The following is an 8,617-nucleotide window of genomic DNA, read 5'->3' as shown; positions in this document are numbered from 1 at the left end:
CTTTGCTGCAAAGCTTCCACCAATTGTTTCCTCTCCTGCCCATTTATGTCGTCCTGAAACATTCCCTCTTAAGATTTTATTAGCCCATGGGGTCCATGCACATGCCAACATGGCTGCCACCTATGCGTTAACTATGTTGTGGAGCCTCTAACTTTGAATTTTGAATGTCATAACTTTGACTATCAATAAATTTCTATCCAAGAGGTTTTTTTCAAAAATCAATATACCGTTGGAGAGCTCCTTCCAAACTCTATTCATCTGAGTGGCATGGTAAATTTTAGGGGCGAATTTTAGCCCAAAGGCGAAATTTAAGGGGTTTTGCATTTTAGAGGGGAGAATTTTTTATAAAACACATGTTTCATATAGTTAGCCCAAGTTTTATTTACAAAATAATTATTTTTTTGATTTTAGCCCAAAATAAAAAAGGGCGGATAAACCCAACAAATCTTCATTTGGCTCGATTCGCCTGGTTTGGGAGATTGTATTCGGTAAAAGTTCCCAGATTTTCAGATTTGCACCTGGTTTGGGAGATTGTATTCCCTTAAAATCACTAGATTTTTTGAGTTATAGTGTTAAATTCATTTTTAATCACTCCATTTTTGTTTTTTCTGGTTTGGGAGTGGTTTGTGAGGTTCGATTTGGTCCTGGGAGGTGGTTTGGGAGGTTCGATTTGGTCCTAATCACCCTGATTTTTTTGTTTTCAAATGGAGGGCGGCTCCCTGTTTTCACGATATTCATGGTGTATAAAATTGTTTTCAAATCATGTTTTCATGGTGTATAGTTTTGTTCCTCGGATTTCTCAGTTCACAAATCCAACTCTTTCCAGTGAATTTGCTAGTTTCGGTCCTCGGATTTCTTAGTTCACAAATCTGACTCTTTCCAGCGGGGCTGAGGGCTAGTTAGAGGGCATCCATGAAGTCTGAACAGAGCTAAGATATGGCAATCCATTCTTGTGAAGAACATTAGCCTAAGGAAGGAGCAACAGAATCTCAAGGAGAAGCCGAGCTCAAAGAGGACAAAAGGAAGTCTGTTCTATGCATGTGAAGAGGCCGAAGTCTGTCCAGAAGCAAGGCCAAAGTTTTGTTTCTTTTCCGAGCTCTAGAAGGATTTGTTTATAGGCAGAAATAAGCCCACTGAAATTCTGCCTGAGGTGTATTTTGTTCTGAGTCAAAAGGGGTGGGCCGAAGCCCTAGAAAGTGGCCTAACAACCTCATATCTGCCCACTGTAGGAAGCCAAAAGGCCTCAGGACTTGCACAAGAGTTTGTGGGGGGGACGAAGCCCTAGAGGAGGCCAAAAAGACCTCAGACCTTAACCAGTAGCAGGTGAAGTTCCTTAAACAGAGAGTAGGCCAGAGAGAAATAAGCCTCATAGGGATGAGGGTGTACATTTTGTGTGGAATCCTCCATTTCTTGGCGACTCGTTGCAACCAGTGCTAGGGCATACATTTTGTGCGGAATGCTGCATTTCTTGGTGATTTGTGAACTGGAATTTGAAGGGGTTTGGCATTCAAGGTAAGCCACAACCTTGTTCTTGTTCTTGTTCTTGTTTGTTTGCAAGTGCCATTCATTTCATAGATCGATATTAGTGTTCCATTCTTCTGTTCTAGAAATATATATGAACAGAGAGACGCCATTGATGGATTGATCATGGGTTGAAACCAATTACAATGCCAATTTCCTAAATTAAAAGCTTGTCTTAAATATTAATTCACGTTGTCAACTTAACTTCTTTTTGCTCAGTTTTAGTCCACTTTTTCCGCTCTCACCTGAGAGACCCTGGTTTGGTTCTCTATGTCCCAACAGTGGGATTTCATTGTCAAACAAAAAATCTATGACTCAGAACTCTAGCTATCTACATTCTAATGCCAAACTAGGATGACCATTCAAAGTGTATGAATCTAGCTATCTAAAATTTTTCAGGGACACCCAATTCGTGTCAAAGGAAAGGCACACACAGTTTCACAATCGCTAAGTAAAATGTATAGACTGCGTTTTTTCTATTTTCAATACTGCATCATTGTTCAATTTTAATCAACATGACCGCCAAAGGCTGATCCTCTAGGTGTTCAAACATTCAACACTGTTAGATCAAGGAGATAACGTCTAGTTCACACGAATGCACTATTATTGGGTTATTGAATGTGAGGTAAATGAATGAATATAAGATGGAGGAGGCACATGCAGAGTTGTCCTCCTCTATTCTGCATCTCTTTATTTCAAAACCCTCGATTTCATGTTAAAAATATATTAGATTGTTGTAAGGGTCTTGTTTTGTTGGATATAAGAAAAATGATTCAGGGTATAAGAGCCATGGAGTCTAGAAAGAATTGCAGGAAACTCCAAGTTTTAAGTTATATCTTAGGATACGAAGAGTTGGTCTCTGGTTCTGCGTTTGTTTGTGGATTTATTCAGGTTTAGGGAGTCAAGCCATAACATATTGCAGGAAGAGGATTGTAAAAACCAAAATTCCCATCTATGATTTCGTGTGAAGTGCCTATTATAAGGATTCAGAACTTTAACAAGCCGTCCAAGGCTTACAAAATGATTGTAAAATAAAAATAAAAAAAATTCAAATATTCTCCTGTGGATAGATGAGAAGCAGACATTCACAATAATGCTGGATTTTAGTGTTTGCCATGCCCAAATTGTTGTTGCTCTTCACTGTGACCTTGTTCATCCACGATATCCTACCTTATTCATTGTTTGGGTATACATATGAGCCAACTAGAGGACATCTTGAGGCTTGCTGATACAGAGTGGCAAATTAGTAGGATGAGGGAAAAGTGTGATGGCAAGATAACTTGTTGTGCAAAGATCAAAATGTTTATATGGCAACAATGTAGAATTTGGAATTGGTGAGAAGGTAGTGATCACTTTTGTTCAAATAGACCTTGGTCACTATGATGATACAAATGGTCAACAAAGAATACAACAAAGAATATCAACATGTAGAGCATTCCAAAGTGAGGATATTTGTCAAAAATTTGCAAATTATTTTGCTATTACATAACCTTTGGGAGCTAGTATAGTAAGATTAACTTTATCTACCAAATAAAGATTGTTGTAGTATACTTTTTGGATCATATATGAAGTAAGAGTTGTGGCAACAATTTAGGTGACAAGTCCAGAAATTGATGTGATAAATGTTTCTAGGCATTAGTTTAACAATTATTTATTCCCATATTTTAAAGCAACTGTTTAATCATCCAAACCCATTGATGACAGAGCATTTCAGGAGAAATCAATAGGTAAAAATTTACTCCAAATTTTGTGGACTAATGTGACAATCACATCCCATATTACTTGGCACTAAATTATAAATTCCATATTTGCAAGACATAGTTGGTAGTATTAAAGACAAGTGGTAGCTTTGAGGTCCTTTGCAAATATTTCCAGCCAACAATTTCCAACAACCTTCCAACCATTCAAGACTTTGCAACTGATTTTAGATTTGATTCTATTGACAGTGGTAAAACTATTTTTAACTGGTTATTTTATTATTGCAAAAGACATTTTAATTTTTTTATTAAAAATAGGTTGATGTAATTTGGCTTATTTATTCTAGCAGTTTGTAAGTGTGGGGGTCGGATTATGAAACAAAAATACTACTGGCCAATTTTGGAAGGGGAAGGCTTAACCTTTTGGGTTAAAAACCTAAAATGAAAAGTGTTGGAGCAATGCTTGATATCTTTGAAATCGAAATCATGAACATCATCAAACTCGGAGAAGGAAAAGTGATTTTTGAAAAGTGGATAATACATAATTAGTTGGAATGCCAAAGAAAAAGGACAATACCCCCATGTTGGCTAGCGAAATCCCCGCGCAACGGGTATGGGGCACGAAGCCCGTAATTTTGGGTAAGAGCAGGGTAAAGACTCCGCGAGATGCGCGTAGCGTGATTTGTAATAAGTCAAAGTCAAAAGGGTAGTCCACCCAAAAATAATGTAAAGAAATGTAAGTTGAGTCAGCCCGCCTATGGATCGCGGTCCATGGAAAGGTATAAATAGAGCGAGGCTCTATGGGTAGGGTAGCTAAGTTTTGGTATGATTTTGAGATTTGACATGTAATGGGTGTCTAAGAAGAGCATTCTGAAAGCATCTGTGAGTCCAGTCGGGGGATGGGTAGAGGATAGAGGCTCTGCAGCTGTGTGCACAGAGGCCTGGAAGAGTTTGCAGCTGTGTGCGCAGACCCTTGCAGCTGAGTGAGTAGGGAAAATCTGGATGTAAGGGCGATAAGTGGAAATAAAGATAAGTTTCTTCTGAATTCTGTGTTAATTCTAAACTATCACAACCCTGTTCTTTTATGGTTAATGAAACTATTTTGATCGGCGTGCGTATGCTTATTGAATACTTGTGAATTGGGTTTAATATTAATACGAGAACTGAATAAAAGTAATAAATGTTTGCTTAAAGACCCCAGTAAAAATAGATTTGAGTTGAATTACTTCATTCACTAGATTAGATCCATAGATTCGTGCAAATTAAAGTGCAGCGCTAAGCTGCAGAATGGAGCGAAAAGCCTCCAAACCACATCCAGACATCCCAAGGGTGCGGAAACCTGGTTCTAGCACCCTCCCCTGCTACCTCGGGTGAGACCTCAGTCCGCGCTTAACGGGCTATTGCCGAAAGGGCCGGTAGCTGTGGGATTTGCTTGGCTAAAATTTCTTCCGAACCTGGTTCAGGCCCATATAAGCCAACAAATGGTTCCATTGCCGGGACCGGGATTTGCCTAAGGGGTGTCTAATGTGGGAACACTGGAACCCTACAAAGAAAGAGATTGAAGAGTGGTGGGATCTGAAATTCCACGAGTTTGCAGTTCAGGAAAACAGAAACCCGTGAATATCAGAAGAAGATTGGCTGGACCGGTATATATTCACAGACATTCACGAGATCTTCTTTGCGTCATTCCCAGTAGAGTTGTACGAGTGGATTGCAAGGCTAGCTGACAGCGTGGGAAGGTGCAGATTGGACCAACCTATTGTGTGGACCTCGGAACTGGTGCACCGAATAGAAGCCACCAAGGATAAGATTGCATGCGCAGTAGATCATTGGCTGGATTGGGTAATAGGAGGATTTATCACTGAGTTTGCGATAGATACCACCATGAGCTATAGTGAAGCGGAAAGGCGATTTCTTCAAGGACCGCGAGGTAGGTATATCAAATCATTGAATACGTGGATTAAGATGTTGTTATGTGAAAAATAGATTATGCGCATTGATTAATGTCTGGAGTAACACGGAGCGGAAGAGGTTACCGCAGAGTGGGAGGAATAGAGAGTAGTCCTTTAGCTTCCATTTCTTGGGAAAGAAAGGAGGAGCTCACGAGGTTCTCACCGAGAAGTGTGGTCTGGTTGATCAAAGAGTGCTTCCCCCTAATACCACCTTTGTCCATGCCACCCCCCACTTCACCTACATCAAATCCATCCACTTCAACACCAACCCCACCCCCAACTCCAACAGCCTCAAAGATCGGGATGGCAAGTTCAGTTAAGTTGCCGATATTTAAAGGTGCGAGGAATGAGGAACCAGGATGATTCTGGTTTGTGATAAAATCTGTATGGGACACTCAGGGTATCACAGATGATAACATCAAGAAGGCTACCCTAGTTAGTGCGCTTCAGGACCACGCACTGACTTGGTACATGAAGTATTCAAGTGATCATCCAACTGAAGGTATTACTGCAATCCATGAGGCACTAAATAAGGAATTTGGGCACCCAAAGTCAGGGGCCCAGTCGGTTATTGGGTTCAAAGAGATTGTAATGATGCCTGGTGAAACTTCGTGGGATTTGGATCAGAGGTTGAAAAGTGCTATCCACGAGGCCAACATGACACTGACAGATGAGCAACACTACACGTGGATTGTGGCACCATTGACACAACATCTGAGGATGGCTCTGGCACAACAAAAGATCTCAACCCAAGCCAAGGCACTGGAGACAACAATGAGGTTACACGAGACTCCAATACAGGACCCAGGGTTGGGAGTACAACAAATCCAAGTGCAAATACAAAACTTATGTCTGGAGATGCGAAGCTTAAAACAGGGACAGGCACCTAGGATCGAGATATGAGAAGAAGTATGGTGTATCAAATGCAAGGGACCAGGCCATGAAAAAGACCACTGTCCAATTCTTACGAATCATGTGATAGGAGGGGGGCCCATAACATTGCGACTAGAGGTACAGGTTGGGCCAAGCATAGCACCCGCACTCTGGTGCGCAATCTGTGAAGTTGGAGGAAAGCATGCCACGGACAATTGTCACCTATTGCCAAGTCTACAAAAACCCCCTCTCAATATTTGTTTTGTAATTTCTGCTGAACGGTGGGCCACGAGGAAAGAAATTGCTGCAGTTACCAAATGTTGATGGATCGAACATCGGCGTATAGGATGCAAACCAAGGCGTGAGCGCAGGACTCCACCGCACCATTCGTATGGGGAGGGTACCAAGGGCGCAGATGGGGCCGTGGAGGCATGGGACCTGGACGGGGCTGAGGGAAATTAATTTGTTACAATTGTGGAGGGCTGGGGCACTACGCACAGGATTGCACGAACCCAACCAAAGCCTGTTGTCCTTACTACTACCAATTTGACCACGAAGCAGTCGATCTCCCCACATTGATTACTCAGATGTGTGAAAAGGGGGTGCTCCCGGCCAGCCCCACTCAGAACGTCCAGATGATGAAGGCTAAACCCCATGCAGAGGAATCGACCATAAATATGATGCTCCAGAGTGGCACGACCATTGGAGAAGATAAGGGGAACTAGCCAGAGACGGATGCATGGGTCCGTAAGGTCCCCCCAAAACAGCCAAACTTTGATTTAGAATGTGCAAAGGAAACCTTTATGGAAGCCAAGAAGAGCTTAGCAGAGGCTTCTACATCGGGGAGTAAGGATCAATTCGGATCAGAGAAGGATACATCTGTGTTAACTACCTTCTTGGAAACATGCATGCACTTACTAAGGGATGCCAAAGTGGTAAGGGGGTTGTAGGAATTGATAACTCGGTGTGTGGGAGAAGATGAACCACGAATGATCTGAAAATTAGGAAAACATGCTTTGCGCACTGGGCGGGAAATGCGACTAACAGTCCAGATCGGGGACTATGAGATGGATCAGGTTGTTTTAGATTTGGGGTCCGATGCAAATGTCTTACCAAAGCAGACTTGGGAACACATGGGTAGGCCTCCACTGCAATGGTCACCGATTCAACTAAGGATGGCTAACTAGCAAAAGATTCTGCCTATGGGATGCATGCACGGAGTTATAGTAGACATAGATGGAGCCAGCACCCAAATCAATTTTGAGGTTATCGAAATTTTGGATGATAGTAACCCTTATCCTGCACTCTTAGGGATAGATTGGGCGACAGATATGAATGGAGTCATCAATCTCAAAAAATTCAAAATGATCTTCGAAAAGAAATATCTCCGTGTGGTGGTCGCGTTGGACCTAATAGAAGGGGCGTGATATATCGAGCCTGTGCGTGACGCAAAAATCGACCGAACTGGACTGTATATACCAAATCACTACGTAGGATTAGGATAGGGTCAATCGGACAATGGATGGTCGACTCTCATGGGACCACGATAGTTCTTGCACATTAAACTCAGATGAAGAGGTTGAATGATGGCAGAACCGACTACATGAAGTAACCATGCTCAATTGTAATCAGATGGTGACAGTGGGGGTAGAGGAACCACCGAAGAGATTCACGAAAACGCTCCATGCAGCTGCTGCTCCCAGACAGAGGGTCACTCCAAAGATGCGAACGACAGGGCGCAGATGTCGAAGGAAGGTGCATGCACGGTTGGAAGCACGAAACAAAGTACGCATTCCTCACCAGCCGAGGCTACCAGTATATGAGGTGCGGGCACCTACCCAGCTTGAAAGTAGTAGCTTGAAGCCCCCTCAACAGACCAACGCCAAGGTTAGTAGAGGTTCAAGGAAGTTGCGGATACCACAGGTACACTTGGCTTGCAATAGACGACAGAAGGAAGCTCGGGAAAGACTGCATGGCCGTGGATCCTCCAACACTGATAAACAGGGGTTACGACGAAAGAAGCAAGGTACACTGCGAAGCAGAGGGGCCCCGGAACGCGCTACGACAATGCTACCGTGGCTGCACCCGCACTCACAAAAAAGCATAAACCCTAGACCAATTACCCAAGTGCTTTAGAAGTGCTCGCAGCCCGGGCTAGCAGGGACCAACCAACCTCGCACAAAAGGTGCGAACACCTAACTAGTAGTACAAACTACAGTCTCAGTACCTTGGGCAGTTGAGAGAAGGTGCGGGACTATAAACCAGCCTGCAGAAAACCCACGCGGAAAAAAGAATTGTCACCAAGCTAAGCAGTTCCCAAGTCCACAGCTGTGCCTCAAGGATAGCGCTACCGCGGGGAAAAATCAAAAGATAATCGTTAGCCACATGGGCCTTAACAGGCTAGTCAAATCACGTCAGTCAGGAGCGGGCGGTGGGATGTTAAGGCGAAAGATTCAGATGAGATACGTAGAGATTTACCGACTTGAATGGAAAATGGGTGGAAGAGATTTTTTCAAATCTCATAGCGTGTGGCCGGTACTGGATTTTTGGCGCTTTGAACTAACAAAAAATAGC

This window comes from Pinus tabuliformis, chromosome 4_2 (genome assembly GCF_031772625.1).
Source record: "Pinus tabuliformis cultivar Carrire ecotype Pingquan chromosome 4_2, CPIR1, whole genome shotgun sequence".
NCBI lineage: Eukaryota > Viridiplantae > Streptophyta > Pinopsida > Pinales > Pinaceae > Pinus > Pinus tabuliformis.
Note: the sequence above shows the minus strand (reverse complement) of the source record.